The 18,855-nt window shown below is 42.0% G+C and overlaps 1 protein-coding gene across 3 annotated transcripts in view; it reads left to right on the forward strand.

Annotated features, from left to right (window-relative positions):
- TUSC3 (tumor suppressor candidate 3) overlaps positions 1-18,855 on the forward strand; it is a 166,240-nt gene that overhangs the window by 50,768 nt on the left and 96,617 nt on the right. The gene's annotated exons all lie outside the window — the stretch shown is intronic.

Below are 18,855 nucleotides of genomic sequence, written 5' to 3' on the forward strand. Positions count from 1 at the left end.
CATTCTTTTCAAATCATTACTGGTTTCTGCTAAGAGTATGGCAAGCTGCATAGTCCCCAGGAGCCCAGTTGCCCCCCAGCTGGAAGTTGTGGACAAAGAAGGGGCTGGCTTGTGCAGCTGTGGCAAGCTGAGCAGGCCCTAGCCAGCTGGGGAGGACTAGCCTCAGAGGGAGTTAATGGTAAATCCCCTGTCAATACCGTTGACCATGAAAACCCTATTCATGGGATAGGCATAAGTCGGGATCGACTTGAAGGCAGTCCGTCCAAGAGTATGGTATTGTCTGCATATCTTAAATTGTTGATATTTCTCACTCCAGTTTTCACACCTCCTTCATCTTGGTTCAATCCTGCTTTCCATATGATATGTTATGCTTATAGATTAAATAAATAGGGTGATAAAATGCACCCCTGTCTCACACCCTTTCCGATTGGAAACCAACCGGTTTCTCCATATTCTGTCCTTACAGTAGCCTTTTGTCCAGAGTATAGGTTGCGCATCAGGACAATCAGATGCTGTGGCACCCCCATTTCTTTTAAAGCATTCCATAATTTTTCATGATCTACACAATCAAAGGCTTTGCTGTAATCTATAAAGCACAGGGTGATTTCCTTCTGAAATTCCTTGCTCTGTTCCATTATCCAACTTATGTTTGCGATATGATCTCTGGTACCTCTTCCTTTTCTAAATCCAGCTTGGACGTCTTGTCATTTCTCGCTCCATATATGCTAAGAGCCTTTGTTGTAGAATCTTGAGCATTACTTTACTTGCATGGGATATTAAGGCAATAGTTCAATAATTACTGCATTCCCTGGTTTGGAATTGGGATGTATATTGAACGCTTCCAGTCTGTGCGCCATTGTTTAGTTTTCCATATTTGTTGACAAATTTTTGTCAAAATTTGGACAGATTCAGTCTCAGTAGCTTGTAGCAACTCTATTGGAGTGCCATCTGTTCATGGTGATTTGTTTCTTCCAAGTATTTTAAGAGCACCTTTTTAAAGAGCACCTTTTTTTAACAGCACCTCGCATTGTAAAATTTCTGTTTCTTCATCATATGGTTCCTCCATGAATGAATCTGTCATCCTGGCATCTCTTTTATAGAGTTCTTTAGTATATTGCTTCCATCTTCCTTTTATTTCATCTTGGTCAGTCAGTGTGTTCCCCTGTTGATTATTCAACATCCCTACTCTTGGTTTAAATTTCCCTTTCATTTCTCTAATCTTTTGGAGCAGGGCTCTTGTTCTACCCTTTTTGTTGTCCTCTTCTATTTGTATACAATAACCATTGTAATAGTTCTCTTTGTCCCTATGTACTAGTCGTATTGTTGCATTTAGGGTTCTAACCATGTTTCTCCTTTTGCTTTTGCTTTCCTTCTCTCTTTAACCATTTTGAGAGTTTCTTCAGTCATCCATTGAGGTCTTTCTCTCTTTTTAACTAGAGGTATTGTCTTTTTGCATTCTTCTCTGATAATGTCCATAGTTCTTCTGGTTCTTTATCAACTAAATTTAAAACCTCAAATCTGTTCAAGAACCTCAAATTCTTCTGGGATGTTATTTACATTGTATTTTGGCTTTATGATTGCTTTGTTGTTCTTCTTTAGCTTTAGCTTCTTTAGATTTTCAATATGACCAGTTCATGATCTGTACCTCAGTCTGCTCCTGGTCTTGTTTTTGCCGAAAGTATGGAACTTCTCCATCTTCTGCTACTAATTATATAATCAATTATATGATCCCTATATTGACCATTTGGTGATGTCCATGTGTACAGTCGTCTTTTCAGTTGCTCAAAAATTGTGTTTGTGAGAAACAAATTATTGGCTTCACAAAATCCAGCAAGTCTTTCTCCTGCTTCATTTCTGTCTCCTAAGCCCCATTTCCCCACAATTCCTAGTTCTTTTCTGTTCCCTACTTTTGCATTCTAATCCCCCATGATTATCAGCACATCTTGTTTTGGTGTGTGATCAATTTCTTCCTGTACTTCTGCGTAAAATCTCTCCAGTTCCTCCTCTTCTGTGTTTGCTGTTGGAGCATAGACTTGGATGATGGTTATGTTAATAGGTTTTCTCTATAATCTCATTGATATAACTTGCTCAGACCTTGCGTTATAGCTCTTAATTGTTTTTGCTACATCACTTCTCACTATTAAAGCACCCCGTTTCTTCTTAATTTCTCATTTCCTACATAACATATTTTGTAGCTGCCTGATTGAAAATGTCCCATTCCCGTCCATTTTAATTCACTCACGCCAAGTATTGTAATGTTGATACATTCCATTTCTTGCTTGACAATTTCTAACTTTCCCTGGTTGATGCTTCTCACATTCCATGTTCCTATTGTGAGCGTTGTACAACTCCGGACTCTCTTTTCCCATCTGCGCGCATCAGCCTCTGGGCTTCCTTTTGGCTTTGACCCAGCTGTGTCATTAGTCACAGCGCTACTCGTACTTGTCCTTTGTTCTTCCCCAGTAGCTTGGTGAGTGCTTTCTGACCTGGGGATCTCATCTTCCAGCACTATCTTGTGTTGCATTTTGGATATTCTGTTCATAGGGTTTTCTTGGTAAGAGGTATTCAGAGGTGGTTTACCATTACCTTCCTCTGAGTTTGGATGCATCTTAGTCTGGTATCTCAGCTTTGACCATTCCGCCTTGGGTGCCCCTGCTAGGAGTCTAGCCTCTTGGTCTAGACTCTTGATGGCATTGCTCTCAGCTTCTTCAACACTCTCAAACCCCCTCACCACGTTAAGGTGTGCATCCTAGAGGGGGTAACTCTCTCTAAAGTAGTCAGATTGAAAGAGAGTCTAATGTTTAGTCACTCTTTTCTATGTCAATTATCTCCAACACTTTATAGGACACATCTCAACCTATTCTTCATTCTCTGGTTTTTCTTGTGTGGCCATTTAGCCATTCCCTGCAGAGTTGTTTGTTAGACCTCCTGGGGCTTGTATTTTGCCAACTTCCTCCTATGCATTGCTGCAAGAAATCTTGCTGGAGACAACACACTGAGCTTGTGAGGCTTTCTAAGTATCCTGAAGCCAAGTCACAGAGACAAGCTGTAGCTCTTCTCCCCCTTGATCTGAGTGGATGGCATGGGAGGCACAGGCTTGACCCTACAGTGCTGAACTCTGGAACGGCTCAGTCAGATTTGGCCACCCGTTGTCTGCAGTGGGAAAAGAATAGGAGAATGTCCCAGACATTGTCTGATTTTTGGAATGGATCCAAAGACAGCAAACTGTCTTGCTTCTTTCATACTTTTTTGAGGCTCAGCACAACCTTTTGAGGTTCCCTTATACTTCTCCTTAGCCAGGAAAAGGTTTGCTTCTTTCCAGTTAGTTACAGAGTTAATGTGAGAACCCTGCCTGATTTCTGCTTCATTAAAATAATTTTGAAAAGACACCAGCGGTGAGCTGTTGGGCACAATCCTGCATCAGATGAGGCTTCTGATAATCATGTAAAACTGCTGTAGGAGGAGGTGTGGAAAGGAACAAATGTGATGTGTAAACCCTTAACCTCTATTCTGATGTACACAAAACACCTTTCATGTATGCAATGGCTTTCCCATTCATTGTGCGGCTAGAGACAGGTTTGATTGCATTCCCGTTTCTGGCACGAAGCTGTTCCTGCTACAGTCATGTACAAGGATGCCTGGGCTAGTCCCTTGCTCACCAAGAGCATTGTAGCACCTGTAAAGCGCAAACTGTGAAATAAGGGCTTAAGTGGTTACGTTGAACCAATGATAAAGGTTAATGTTTCACTCTCTAAAAGCATAGCAATAAGTTTTGAACCTTAAAGGAGGATTATGGTATTATTTCTTAGAACACTTGACACTGCATTGGCGCAATATTGTGAAAATAAATGGCAAGAGTAGAAAGAGGAAAGAGGATGCAGATACAGATTTATGTGCAACTCCTGCAGTTAAAAGAACATTGCCATATTAGATCCTAATTATTAATTTAATTAATTAATAATTAATACTAATTATTAACTCCTAAGAGCAACTGCTAGACTTCAAGCAATCACATTTCTTTCCGTCATCCGGATGCCTGCATTATGTCTGTGCTGATTCCATTATTCTCACATCTTGTAACCGTGTCCTTTAGCACCAAAAGCAGGAACACCTTCTGTCTGAATGTAAATCTTCCTCTACCTAAAGTTTCCCAATGTGTTAGGATTTGCAAGGAGCAGTCAGGGTGGTTGTGGGAAGAATGGAATTACTAAGTATTCTTAAGTATGCCATGAAGACTACGAAAGCATGACAGGAAGCTACTAGTTTGAAAGTGAGCTTTAGAAGCTAGCCTCCTTTGATTTTTCTAGTGCTGTTTGTAGTATTTTGATCAAATATTTTGATATTACCATGGAGAATTGAGATACTCTTAAAAGGCAATCCCCTGAGTGTCTGCTTGGAAGCAAGTCTCACTGAGTCTTGTGGGACTTACTCTGAGATAAATATGCTTAGGATTGTGGCCTTAATATGCCCTTCCCCCATTTTGCTAGGAGAATTTATTCCAAATTTGAAAGGTGCCAACATTGTTAGGGCAGCCTTCCCCAACCCGGAGCCCTCCAGAAGTTTTAGAGTCCCAACTTCCATCAGCACCAGCCAGCATGCCCAATGGTCAGGGGTGATGGGAGGTGGAGTTCAGTGACATAGGGGGAAGGCATAGAGCCATGTGCATGTAGAAGTTTGATCAGCATCCATTCGCTTTATTTTGCATTTGATTTTTATATCCCTAGGTTCATGTGCTCAAGCAAATGAATGCTGATCTCCTGTCTAGGAAAGTATGGATAGATGGTGAAAGCAGGGGACTCAGTTCAGCCCTGCCTACTTTCCTTTTACTATTGTGAGTGATTTGTGGTCTTTTGGTATCTGATTGGGATAGCACATGCTTACAGCATTGCCTGTTGGACTGAGGTTATGCATTGGCTTATATATGCAGAATCCCATTGCTCTGTGCACAAAACATACAGGGTCCAGACATTTAGATACTACAGTGAGCTAGAAAACCCAGTTGCCACTTGTAACTTTCTTTCAGGTCCTCCCATCTGTCAGTTTAATCATGTTAGATATCTTTAGTACAACAAATGAGATAACTTTATCACATGACTTGGCCAAAATTATTTATTTATTTTAAAATGTTTTTATGTAACACCCAGCCTTGAGACCTTCAGTGAAGAATGGGCAAGAAATCTTACAAATCAAATAAATAATAATGTTCCATTGTCCCTCTCTCAGACTGTGTGTTTCCTTTGACACTTGGGATGGCTCTGAATGCTATGAAATGAAGCAGAATAAGAATGGAAAGAGAGGGCAGTGGACATCACTTGTTAAGAAGCATATGGAGAGCTGGCATTTCTTTTTTGGTTTCTGAATCAGAGACTGGTAAATCTCACTAGCGCTGAGATGCCTGAACTCCAGAACCGGGTGGTGATGGAAAGAGGCCGTGTGTCACTGTGCTTCTGATTTTACATCCCAAAAGCAGCTCTAGCTTCATTTTTCCTTGTGTTTTTATGTAACATGGGAGCCACTCTTGTCTAGACTTTCCCCTTCTCTTTTTGATCCTGTTGGTCCATACATAAGAAATCAACCTCCAATTATGCAGTGTTTTCATTTTTACCTTCATGAAATGAGTACTCTTACATGCTGTGCAAATGTGAGGAGCTGGATAAGTTCAATTTTACTGAAGAGCCTTTTCACAAGCCTGTGCCCTGCACAAGATGAAAAACAGCCTGTCTAGCTTGATACGTGCGGTGCCTGCTGTCATGTTATTGTATGTTCTTAATCACCATTCCAAAATGAGGAATGAATTGTTCTTTGCACTCATTCTATCACACATGTGTACTTCTAATCCCTCTTACTGAAAGTTTTGTCTTTGGTATATAAACCAAGGTTTTCTCCAAAGTAGGGCGAGGGACTGGTGCACGGTGCTGACTGGGATAATGCAGCTCTGTGCCCTTCTTGTAGTACTGCTGGCTTGCCTAAAAATACATGGACAGAAAATTAGGAACTGACCAGATAGGAAATTGGGGATGGGAAATTTAGAAGAACTGAGGTGAATCTTGGGAATGCCCTGTAGAGTGTTGTGGTCCACTGGATTCTCTGTTGAAAGAGGTAGAGGTCAGGAGTTGGTGCCACTTGTGGCTTAAAATGTTAAAACAGTTGTTTCTCTTCACAGTCTTTTAACTTTTATGTTCTGGTACTGAACTTAGTCTGCTGGACTAAGCCTAGAGCTGATGTTCATTTAGTTTTAAAAGATTTATCCCCCACTTTCTGATCATATCATCCCACAAGGGGGCTTTTGACAGATGATCGTGCAATACAAAGCAATTCATTTGCCTTTAGAACAGCTAGGGGTCTCTCCTAAGCAGTCTGGGTGCCTGCCACCTCTCCTGTCCTTACAGGGTCTGTGGTGAGCTCACTCAGGGGCCATAACCCCCCTTCAGGAAGTCTGCTGCTATATAAACCGGTTTTGTCGTGTTTAATGTTTAGACCCATGATATTATTCTAGCCTTGCAAATAATGCAACCAAATGTATTGGCCCTTATGAGAGATTCACTAGTCCATGTACACACACATATATGAAAGGACTGTTTGGCCCCATCTGCACTATACATTTAAAGCAGTATCATGCAACTTTATAGCTTCTCCCAAAAGGATCCTGGTAACTGTACTTTGTTAAAGGTGCTGAGAGTTGTTAGGAGACACCTATTCCCCTCACAGAGCTACACTTCCAGAGTGGTTTAACAGTCACTCCCTCACCCCAAGAAACTCTGAGAATTGTAGCTTTGTGAGGGGAATAGGGGTCTCTTAACAACTCATAGCACCCTTCACAAGCTACAGTTCCCAGGATTTTTGGGGGAAAGCCATGGCTGTTAAAATGGTATAGTAGTACTTTAAAATGTATAGTGTGAATGGGGCCTTGCAGAAGTAGACTGCTGAAGGGAAAAATGCCTAAAATCTCTAATGAGGACTGATTTTGCTCAGTGGGCACAAAAAAGCTGACTCACTGTTAGTGGGGTGGGGTGTGTGAAGAGGAATGGAATGATATATTGTGGAATGAGATGTGGCTGGCTGGAGCCCTGAACATCAGCACTCCATAGTTGAGGGTTTTTGTTGCTGGCCCCACTTGGCCATTATAGCTCACTAGTTTGACTGAAGCAACTTTCCAACATGTGAAATATTTTCTTACTGTATCTCCATGGCCCTCAGCCCCTGAAGGAGGCATAATATATTATAATATAAAATATAATATAAAAATCTATTCAGACTTGGAGAAAATTGGGTATACGGCAAAGGAGAAATTTAAATCTAATATGATTCACATACACACACCACATTAATATGGGATGTAGGGTGTAAGGTTGGTGTATTTTGCAAAAGACAGTATACATTAATTAATTAACAGTAACTTTAAATTGGGCAGAGAGTTCACTAATACAGCAAGCTTATTAGGCTGACGTATGTATAGTTTATATGAATATATGCCAATAAACAAGTCTAAGAAAATGATCAAGCTGAGTGAAGTGATTTGCTAATTTTGTTCATCTATTAAAACTCCATTGTTTCTATTATAGTTGGTTTAACGCAGGTGTGCCCTACAGTTATTAAGCCTTGGCAGAATTCATTTGATGTTGCTTGACTGCCCTCTACAGGCTGCTAATGAAGATGCTATAACAGTTCATTAGGAAGTAACAGATTCAGTATAGTAATGAGCAGCCTTACTTTCAAACTTTGCCCCCTAAGTGGGATTTTAAAAGAACAAAATAATTTTTAACTGACAAGTTGACAAGAAAAAGCAAACATTTCACTGTCATTCAACTCCAGATGAGGGTCCTGTGTTGGATGCTATGTTTTCTTATGATCACAGTTGAGAAATACTTGTTTTCTTTTTACAGGATTATTCTTGCTGTAACTTTCCTAAGCGCAAGAAGTCCATTTTTTAAAAATTTGTTGTGCTAGGGCAACAGAGCATTTTAATCCACTTTAATTGCAGAAACATAACTTTTTGGTAATGCTTCAGTCCTTCCCACAAAATACCGACAGTCTGGAGGTGACCTTGGTTGTTAGTGATGATTATATTCATCTTACTTAAAAACCTGCTGTTGTTCTGATCCTAAATACACGGTGGGGGGGATACCCAGCTCTATTTCTCTGTAACATCTGAATTGGGAGATGCCGTGCAAGCCCTGGACCACTGCCTGGACTCAGTGGTGGGCTCGATGAGGGCCAATAAACTGAGTCTGAATCCTAGCAAGACGGAGGCACTGTGGTTCCTGAGTTCAGATTATTGGTCAGTTGTCTGCTTTGGATGGGGTTGTACTCCCTCTGAAAGGGCAGGTCCATAGTCTGGGGTGTTTCTGGATCCATCTTTGTCGCTAGAGGCCCAGGTGACTTCAGTGTCTAGGAGTGCCTTTTACAAGCTTTGGCCATTTCTGGACTGGGATAGTCTGACCGCTGTTGTCCACACACTGGTAACCTCCAGGCTGGATTATGGTAATGCACCTTGAGGTTGATCTGGAAGCTGCAGCTGGTGCAAAATGTGGCGGCAAGGCTGCTCACTGAGGCAGGGTATCGCCAACTTGTCATTCTGCTGCTGAAAGAATTGCACTGGTTGCCCATTTGCTACCGGGCCAAGTTCAAGGTTCTAGTCTTGGTGTACAGAGCCCTATACAGCTTGGGACCAGGATACCTGAAACACCATCTTACCCCTTATATGCCCAGTCGATCACTGCCCTCTGCAGGTGAGGGTCTCCTGAAGACAGCATCTTATCAGGAGGTCCATTCTGCACAACACAGGAAACGGACCTTTAGTGCGGCTGTGGAATTCCCTCCCTTTAAATATCAGACAGGCGCCATCTCTGTTATCTTTTCAGCACCTATTGAAGACCTTCCTCTTTCAACAAGCCTTTTAAGTTGAGACCTTATCCCTTTGTTGGAATTCCTTTTTAATATGTTTTTAAATCTTTTTTTAAAAAATGATATGTTTTTAACCTTTTTTTAGATGTCTTGAAAGCTTTTAAAAATGTTTTTAAATCTGTTTTGTTTTAATGTATTTTAAAGTCTGTTTTTATGATGTTTTAAAGCTTTTTTAGTACTTTTGTTTGCCACCCTGGGCTCTTACTGGGAGGAAGGCTGGAAGATAGATAGATAGATAGATAGATAGATAGATAGATAGATAGATAGATAGATAGATAGATAGATAGATAGATAGATAGATAGATAGATAGATAGATAGATAAAAGAGAGAGAGGAAAACCAGCTTCCTTTTGGGCTTTCTTCTTTCAGAATTCTCATAATCTGTTGAAATTCATTAAAAATCATCCATGTTCACAGAGTACCTGTAATCCTATTACTGACCTTGCCCCATACTCTGACCTTCCTCTTCTGCAGTTAAAAGTTAAAAACATGCCTGGCTGATTTTTAATTAATTTAAAAAATTTAAATGTCGGGCATGCTCAGTAAGAACCAACTGTCAGTGTTGTAAAAGCCAGACTCACAGCTGCTGGGCTTGCCTAATCAGGGCCACACGCACACCAGACTTTGATTTCACTTGAGACAGCCATGGCTTCCCCCAGAGTATCTTGGGAAGTGTAGTCTGTGAAGGGTGCTGAGAGGAGACCCCTATTCCATGGACAGAGCTCCAATGGCCAGAGTGGTTTAACAGTCAGCTGCTCTGATTGAAGCTCTGTGAGGGAACAGGGCATCTCCTAGCAACTCTCAGCACCCTTCACTAACAACACTTCCCAGGATTCTTTGGGAGAAGCCATGACTGTCCAAAGTGAAATAACAGTCTGGTGTGGATGTGGCCAGGGACAGCTTTGGTTTAAATTTGGGTGTGAAGCTACATGCGCCTGCTGTAGAATAAAAAGGTGGGGGAAACCCTGAAAAAGAATGATACTGTTCACAATTCTTTCCTTTTGGAAAGGAAAGGGGCTTCCCCTCTGCCTGGTACCCATCAACCCAATTTCCTGCCCTCCCCCTCCCCTCCCCCAGGTCAATTTCACCTATCCTAAACATGATTACACAGGAATAAATCCCACTGAGCTCAAAAAGCATGCAAATGATCAAACCTGCCCTCCCTCCCTCCTTCCTCCCATCCCCTCCCTCTTGCCCCTTCCCTCTCCCTTCCTTCATCATTCCCTCCCCATCCCCTTCCAATCCCCTCTTTTCCCTCTCCTCCTCCTTTCCCTCCCCTCCGCCCTCTCCCCTCCTCCCCCGTGGTGAGTTTTATCTATCCTAGGACTATGACCTGGAAGGCCAGGGTTCAAATCCCCACACAGCCATGAAGCTCACTGGGTGACCTTGGACCAGTCACTGCCTCTCTGCCTCAGAGGAAGGCAATGGTAAACCATCTCTGAATACCACTTACCATGAAAAGCATAGGGTCACCATAAGTTGGAATCGACTTGAAGGCAGTCCATTTCATTTTCAAGCATGATTGCACGGGAGTAAATCCCATTGAACTCAGTAAGTATGCAAATGATGAAACCTGCCCTCCCCTCCTCCTCCCTCCCACCACCTCCATTTTGCCCCTTCCCTCCCCGTTCCTTCACCCCTCTCCCTCCTGATCCAATCCAATCACCTCCTGCCCCCTCCCACTCCTTCTGCTCCCCTCTCCCTCTTCTTTCTTCCCTTTACTTTCCCCTCTCCGTCCTCCCCCCCATGGTCAGTTTTACCTATCCTAGCCATGATTGCACAGGCGTAAATCCCTTTGAACTCAATAAGCATGCGAATGATCAGACCTGCCTTTGCAACACTAAAAAAAAAAGCTCCAAAAACAGTTGTGGAATAATGGCGCTGACTATTCTACAGAATAATTTCCAGTGGACATGAGGAATGTTCAGTTTGCACAAGATAAAACAGTGGGAGGTGACATATATTCTAGCAAAATTCTAGGTGTGCTCTATGTTTTTAATTGACTATGCCCATCTTTCCTTAAGTGGAGTAGTTTAAGCATAGCAGGCTGAAAACATACATCTTGGGCAGGCCAATTTTGTTTTTTCCAACAGCTAGAGTCATTGCTTAAATAGCAACATATTGTAATCGTCTGATTTTACATCAAACTGCATTTTCAGATTCAACTGTTAATGCCCCCAAAATAGAAATAGAACTTAACCTCCAATTTGAAACACAAAAGGCTATCTTCACCATCATATGACATTGACCAATAAAAAGGCTTTAAAGTTAATAAAAATAAATTTGACACAGATTTCTGCACTGAATATTGAGAAAAATATAATTTTGTAGGTTAGATTCTCTGTAGAAACAGTAGTAACACAGAAAAGAAGCAAAGTAAGAACACCAACAAAAGTACAAAAATGTAATTCTCCATCTTTGGAGATGGCGGGTGTTGCCACTACACCCCATATGCTCAGAGGCATATGTTACCAAATTCTTCCAAGCTACACAGGAAGTGGATTGGACTGTGAAAGACCAACCCAAATTGTGTTAGCATTTTTACAAATTGGTCGGAGAGTACAGTATCTTAGAGAGGTCTCCTGTTCCCGTGGTGCATTCACTATAGCTGCCCAATTTCCCTGCTTTTTTCAGTTTGATAGAAATATCTGTTGTCTATAGGTACATTCTTAAACTGCAAGGTTTTTTGTCTATTATTGAATTAAATTTGTGATAGTGCTGCAGTCATAAAGAGATGCAACAGCCCAAGGACTTGTTTTTTGCTTCTTCAAGGATGGTCATGAACTCAGATATGATGTTAGCTAGATGGTGCTAAAGATTCAATACAGAATTTTGTTTAGGGGATTTATGAGCCAGATTTTGATCAGAGGGTTTTTTGGTTTTTTTAAAAGATTGATTGCTCGTATTGAGAACAATTTACCTCACCCTGGAAATTAAATCCACAAAAGTGACCAACCAGTAAAGCTTTTTACTAGTCCTTTTGTCCAACAGATTGATTTTTAATTTTTAATTTTCTAAAAAAACCCCTACCATTTAAATCTTTATACTTTTACATGTAGAGTGGTAGAAACATTTGCTCTGGATTTAGAGGATTTGGAAAGGAAGAACAAACGAAAGGGAGAGAAAAACAGAGTATTCCCGACTTTAAGTAATGTCAAAGAAGCAGTTCTCCTTTTTCTCCCTCTAAAGGTTACATATAAACCTGTTCTCTTTTGTTGCCCAAAGTGACACAGTGACATTCAACTTGTTCCTGTGCAAGTTTACTTGGAAGTAGGGATGGATGAGAATTTTGATTCAGTTCGCAGTTCAAGAAGAATTTTGCGATTTCTGAAACAATATGAGAACTGAAACACAGCCATCCTTCGGAATTCACATTTATTTGAATTTTGGGATGCAGTTTGCCAACTAAACGACATTTACGAAAATTCATATATTAGGGGAAAGGGTACATAAAAATGAATACATGAGTGAAAATAAAATGCAAAAAGGCACGAAATGTTGAGAAATGGCTTACAAAGATGTGTAACCCTTGTCAAAACTGCCTACAAAAATGTGTTTATTTGGAGAAATTCACACTAAAATGGTGGAGAATTTTCATGAGGATTTTTTAAATAAAAATTTGCAGAGTGCTGTAGAAATGTAGAGAACTGAATTTAACATTGGAAAAATGAGAAACTGGGAGAACCGAAACAGATCTTTCCATTCCTACTTGGAAGCAAATCCCACTTTGTTCAATATGACTTCCTTCCATGTCAAAGTATGCACCAACTTTTGCTGACCTGGAGTCTTCCATACATTTTGAACTACAACTCACGTCAGTCCCTGGCAGCAAGGAAGGTGCCTTGTTGACAAATAACTGTTGTATAGAACTGCTGCTTGGCTGTAATCTTTTTGCCTGGTGAGTAAATTTGCCTGGTGAGAGAAACGGAGGGAGATGTGTGAACTGTTCCTCGGAAGCACACAGGCTTCAAAAATATTGCAAGCGTGAATAGAACAGGTCCTGTCTCTCGCAGAAGGAGCTGGGCAGGCGTTTGTCAGGTGAAGCCTTTCCTTGCCCCAGGCAGAACTGCTCTGCGGATGAACGCTCTGGCTAACACCAACGGAAATGCTGACCCTTTTAGAAGAAGGTTCCCTTAGACCGAACTCCTTGCTGAGTTTCAGGCACATGGCTAAGAATTTCTTGATCCAGCAAGCATTTTAAGTTTGAATTCTGTGGAATAACAGTTGCTACAACAGGCAGAAGAATCATTAAGTGATCCACCAAGACCCTCAGCAATTGTCAAGTGGTGCATGGAGCGGGGAATGGTTTGGGAAACGCTGTTCTATTGCCCAGTTTATACATTCATAGCAACAAAAAGAGGATTTAGAATAAGGAACTTAGTAAAGAGTTGATAATTATGCAGAGTATGATTTAATAAAATGAAATAGCAGGTCCTACCTTTACTTCCAACAGTGTGTTGTCTTCTCATGCTCGTGCACCATTTTGACAAGATTTATGATGTACCACCACCACCACCTGCTTTGGCTGTCCAGCTTGCCTGTCAGCAAAAGGCCATTTGGTGAATGTGATCCATTGTACTAATTGGGAGGAAAGGACAAGGAGGCCTGCTAGATATGAAACATACACTGTTTGTTTATTACCTCTACCTTTAGGTGCTGCCCATATAAATAAATGTTACTGTGGCAGTGGTAATGAATTAATGGATCTGCCAGTATTTTCCTTAGCGCAGATCCCAGTGAAGAAACTTTGAAATCTGGTATAAAGTTAGGTTTTTCTTCAATTTGTCGTTTACATTAAACCCGATGCACAATCTGAGAAGGGACGGTGTGTTTCTTTTAAAACCAATAGTATAGTAAATTCCTTGTATTTGCATGCACTAGGGGAGCAGTCCTGTACTCCCCAGCTGAAGGCCACTGAGCTCTGCATCCACACATTACTATATTCACAGGGCTCTGAGTATGTGTGCATATAATTTGTTGATGTTAGTGGAACTGTCCCAATTTATACTTGGCAAGGATCTGCTTCTAATGTTTCTGTTAGTACTGCTTATTGGTAGACTTGTTTCTGAAAATGAAATTATAGTTTGGAGCCATTTATTTATATAGAATGCATGGAAAAGCAACAGACCTGAAGATGAGTAGTCTCTTGATAATGTATTGTCTTTTATGTGTGCATTGAAGACCATCTATATATGAAATGATTCTGGAGACACATGAACACATTTTTCTCTGGGTTACACAGTAAAATGTTGCTTAGCTGGTTGAACTTTTTGGTTACTCACAACTTGGCCACACCCTTGTGACCACCATTGGCCACCCCGCTGTGACCTCCTAGTAGCTCCGCCAGGTCTAGTGGTCACCAGCCACCACTTCATGTAAAGATGCTTTCATGTTATCTTGAATGGATGTTATCTTTGTAAACTTTTTGCAACATTGTGAGCATATATTCTTCAATATGTTTTTTAATAATGTTTTTAACCCTTTTTAAAGTTTTTTTAAAAAAATGTTTTTAATACTGTTTTGTTTTAATGTGTTTTAGGATCTGTTTTTAAGATGTTTTAAAGTGTTTTAATGGTTTGTTTGCTGCCCTGGGCTCCTGCTGGGAGGAAGGGTGGGATACAAATTAAATGAATAAATAAATAAAATAAATAAATCTCACTGAACACAGTGGGGGATAATTCCAAGGAATGGGGAGTCTATGAATAAACTACCTCCAAAAGCATGAGGGCGGTATCCAGTGCAAGGACTTACTGTGCAACAGAAGTTCCCCTCCTTCTCTTCTCCCTGCGCACCCTCCTAAACCTGTTCTGGGTTTCCCCCCATCCCTCTGGAGCAGATGGGGTGGAGCACAGCGAGAGGAGAGGAAGGAAAAGTTCCACTGCAGAAGCAGAAATCCTTTGGCTAGTGACCCTACTTCCATAGGATATTGCCTATTGTCTTTTTCTTCCTGAGCTAAATAACTGCAAATACTTGCAGATTTCAGATGACTCAGCCTTATGGTATACAAGAGAAGATAAACAAGATGAGGCCTCAAATCCTCAACTGCTATGGTTGTCCGGGTTAGGTATAACATCCAGTATCAAGACAGTAAATTTTGTATTGTAACTGTGTGCTGTGTGAAGAAGAACTTTGTATCCAGCTGGACATTTCAGGAGAGAGATAGTGCTGGAGCCTCCTCCATATCTTGGGTGCAATCTGATGCAAAGTTAACATCCTAGTGGGCTGCATTGAATATAATGGGACATTGAGGGATGGGGTACTTCAGGCCTGGATTTGTCCGTGTAGGCCTTTCTGTCTGGCCCTTGGGACTCTCCCTAGCCACATCCTCTATTCTCAGGCCATACCCCTCACCAACTTTTTTCACACCCTGCTTGAGTTGTTGTCTAGCTATAGTGTATCCTTCAACTCTTCACTTTTGCTTCTTGCTTGCCTGGATAGAGGATAGAGATGGGTATGTGAAGCCTACTATACGAGTGTAAAATTTGCATTTGTTGTTCTGCCTACTCCTCCTGGTATCTGTCTGTTCAATTGACATTGGAAGGAGTTCTCTATGCCTACAAATGTAAGCTGATAAGAATGCCTCTGAACAAGGATGGATCCTAATTGGGCAGGGTTCCTCCTCCCATAGAGGAGCTCGACCTGTGTCCCATCTCTGTGTGCGTAGACTTTCTGGCATCCATTGAATGTGTAGATGTTGGAAGTCTGGGGATTGTAGGGTGGGCCAGGCCATGAGCCTCCCCTTCCACATTTGAAAGTAGCCCCACCAAACCCACATTTACCACATTTATTTCATCTTATGGATGGATTTTTGTGAAACTTTCTGTAGTGGCTAGGAGCCTGCAATTAAAAATTTAACCCCTTCTATCACCTCAGTAGGTTACTATTCAGTAATAGGCAAAAAACAACAACATCCTTGTGGTTTAAGAATGTGCCTATATTCAACAGATATTTCTATCTAAAAAGCAGGGAGATTGGGTGGCTATCCCAAGAAATGGGATCCTGTGCAAGTTTGCTGAGAATGGATTGACCATCTGCATGCTTATTAAATTCAATGGGATTTACTCCCCTGCAGTCATGCTAGGATAGGTGAAACTGACCATAGGGGAGGGGTAGGGGAGGAGGAGGAAGAGCAGGAGGAGGGGGATGGGGACAGGCAGGAGGGGGAGGGGAGAAGGAGGGCAGGTTTGATCATTTGTGTTCAGTGGGATTTACTCCCCTGCAGTCATACTTTGGATAGATGAAACTGACCACAGGGGAATAGGAAGGAGGAGGAGGGGAGGCAAGGAGGGCTGGAGTGGGGAGGAGTTGAGGAGGGGAGAAGGAGGCAGAGTGGGGAGAGGAGGTGAAAGTCAGGTGTGATCATGTGCATGCTTATTGAGTTCAGTGGGATTTACGCCCATGCAGTCATGCTTCTGATAGATGAAACTGAGCATGGGCGAAGAGAAGGGGAAGGAGGGCTGGAGTGGGGAAAGGAGGAGAAGGGGAGAGATAGGAGAAGGTGAGGGAGAGAGGAGGGGCAGGAGGGGGAAGGCAGGTTTGATCATTGCATGCTTATTAAGCTCAATGGGATTTACTTCTGTGCAGTCATGCTTAGAATAGGTAAAACTGACCTGGGGGAGGGGCAGCGAGGGAGGGAAGGGGAGGGGGAGGAGGAAGGCAGGAAGTTTAGGGAGAGGGGGAGGGGAGGAATAGGGGAAGGGAGAGGAGGACATTGGGAGGTGGATACTGGGCAGAGGGAAAGCCGCTTTCATTTCTAAAAGGAAAACGTTAACAGCATCTTTTTTTTTCAGGGTTTCCCCCACCTTTTGATTGTACAGCAGGCACATGTAGTCTCTCACCCAAATTTAAACCAAAACTGTCCCTGGCCACATCCACACCAGACATCTTTCCACTTTAAACAGTCATGGCTTCCCTCAAAGAATCCTGGGAAGTGTAGTTTGTGTAGTTGCTAGGAGACACCCGATTCCCCTCACAGAGCTACAATCCCCAGAAGAGGGGCTAACTGTTAAACCACTCTGGCCACTGAAGGTCTGTCAGGGGAATTGGAGTCTCCTAACAACTCTTAGCACCCTTAAAAACTATACTTCGCTATGACTGTTTAAAATGGAATCAATGTCTGGTGTGGGTGTGGCCCCCTGCTAGCCAATCCAAACAGCTGTGAGTCTGGCTTTTAGAACACTGACAGTTGGTTCTAACTGAGCACATCCTGCACTATCATAGACTTCAATGTTAAATTTCCTAAATTAATTAAAAATCAGCCATGCATATTTTTAACTTTTAAATTTCAGAAGATGAAGGTCAGACTATGGGGCAAGGTCAGTAACAGGATTACAGATTCTCTGTGAACATGGCTGATTTTTAATTAATTTCAACAAATTATAAGACCACTGACAGGAAGAGGTCCAACAGGGGTCTGGGTTTTTTTTCTTGTTTTAGACTTTGAACTCTCGATTCTCTGAGTGTTTTGTGTATTGCCATGAAAACTTAGAGGGCTGTTAAGCAAGTGTTTCTGCGTTTAGGGCTATATGTTTTGTAAAATTTTGTTTTGATATGAGCTTATGGGAAGCATCAGAATGGTATGGGGGTATTTTCAGTTTAACATGGCGGAATGTGAAAAATCCATGCTGGCTATAGTATACAGCCACTCTCTTGGCTGTATAATCCTGTCCTGTTCAAAGTGGGATTCACGAGGCTGAGACTCAGGTGCAGTTAACTCTTGTTTTATTAAAGTAATGGATACATCAAAAGCAGTGTGCTTCATAGAAACCTCTAAGCTTTCTCACTAGAATTCCCTAACTGCACTCTAGACGTGCTCTGCAATGTGTAAAGAAAGTTGACTCAGCAGCTCAACCCAGAGAGCTGCAGTCTTAAGTAGGGAAAGTTTTAGATTGCAGTCTCTGACTCCTTCGCAAGTCCTGCCTCTGTCCTGTCCGCTTCTTGCGGCATCAAGAGCGGGGTGACAGGGGGCATGCTTCCAATGGCTCGTCCAAAAGAACTGTCTCCTTAGCAACCGGCTCGAGGTCATGGGGCAGTGACGCGTTTGAAGCCTCCCGAGAGCCGCTTGGTAAAGGGGGAGTCAATGCACCCTCCGAAACATCTTCCAATGGCTCATCCGACCTGTCTGAGGGTGGCGCGCTCTCCTCTTCGGAGACCGTGGCATCTGTAGGAACTGGCCTGGACTCAACCTCACTCCCCCTCCCAAGGTCTTGCTGAGACTCAACAACTCCTGGGTCTTCCGCGCCTTCTGACAGCTGGGAAACCTTAAACTCATGTCTTCCCCCTCCCTGGCCCTCGTGGGGGAGCAGAGGCTCAACAAATCCCCATGTTCTGCACAATATAGGAAACGGACCTTTAGTGTGGCGGCACCTACCCTGTGGAATTCCCTCCCCTTGAATATTAGGCAGGTGCCATCTCTGCTATCTTTTCGGTGCCTTTTGAAGACTTTCCTCTTTCAACAAGCCTTTTAAGTTGAGACCTATCCCAGTCTGCGTCTGTGTTAGAATTGCTTAATATGTGTTTTTTTAATAATATGTTTTTAACTCTTTTTAAAAAGATGTTTTTAAAGCTTTTTAAAAAAATGTTTTTAACTTTTTGTTTTAATGTATTTTAAGGTCTGTTTTTATGATGTTTTAAAAAGTTTTTAGCTTTTCTGTTTGCTGCCCTGGGCTCCTGCTGGGAGAAAGGGCGGGATGTAAATCAAATAATAAAAAAATAAATAATGTTGCAGATTGGATCAGCAATTGGAAGGTAGTGATTTGTTCAGGGTCACTGTCTTTCAGCCTCAAGTATCATCTGCAATGTGGAGATGGCGATACTGACCCACTCTGTACGATTACTGAGAAAGGCCTATGTGGATCCCTTGAGATTATTCAGAGTGTTATAAATACTACTATTTCCTTTCTGTTAGCTTTCACTACGAGCTTTGTTAATAAAGATTAGTACAGGAATACC

Source organism: Rhineura floridana, chromosome 9 (genome assembly GCF_030035675.1).
Source record: "Rhineura floridana isolate rRhiFlo1 chromosome 9, rRhiFlo1.hap2, whole genome shotgun sequence".
Taxonomy (NCBI): Eukaryota; Metazoa; Chordata; class Lepidosauria; order Squamata; family Rhineuridae; genus Rhineura; species Rhineura floridana.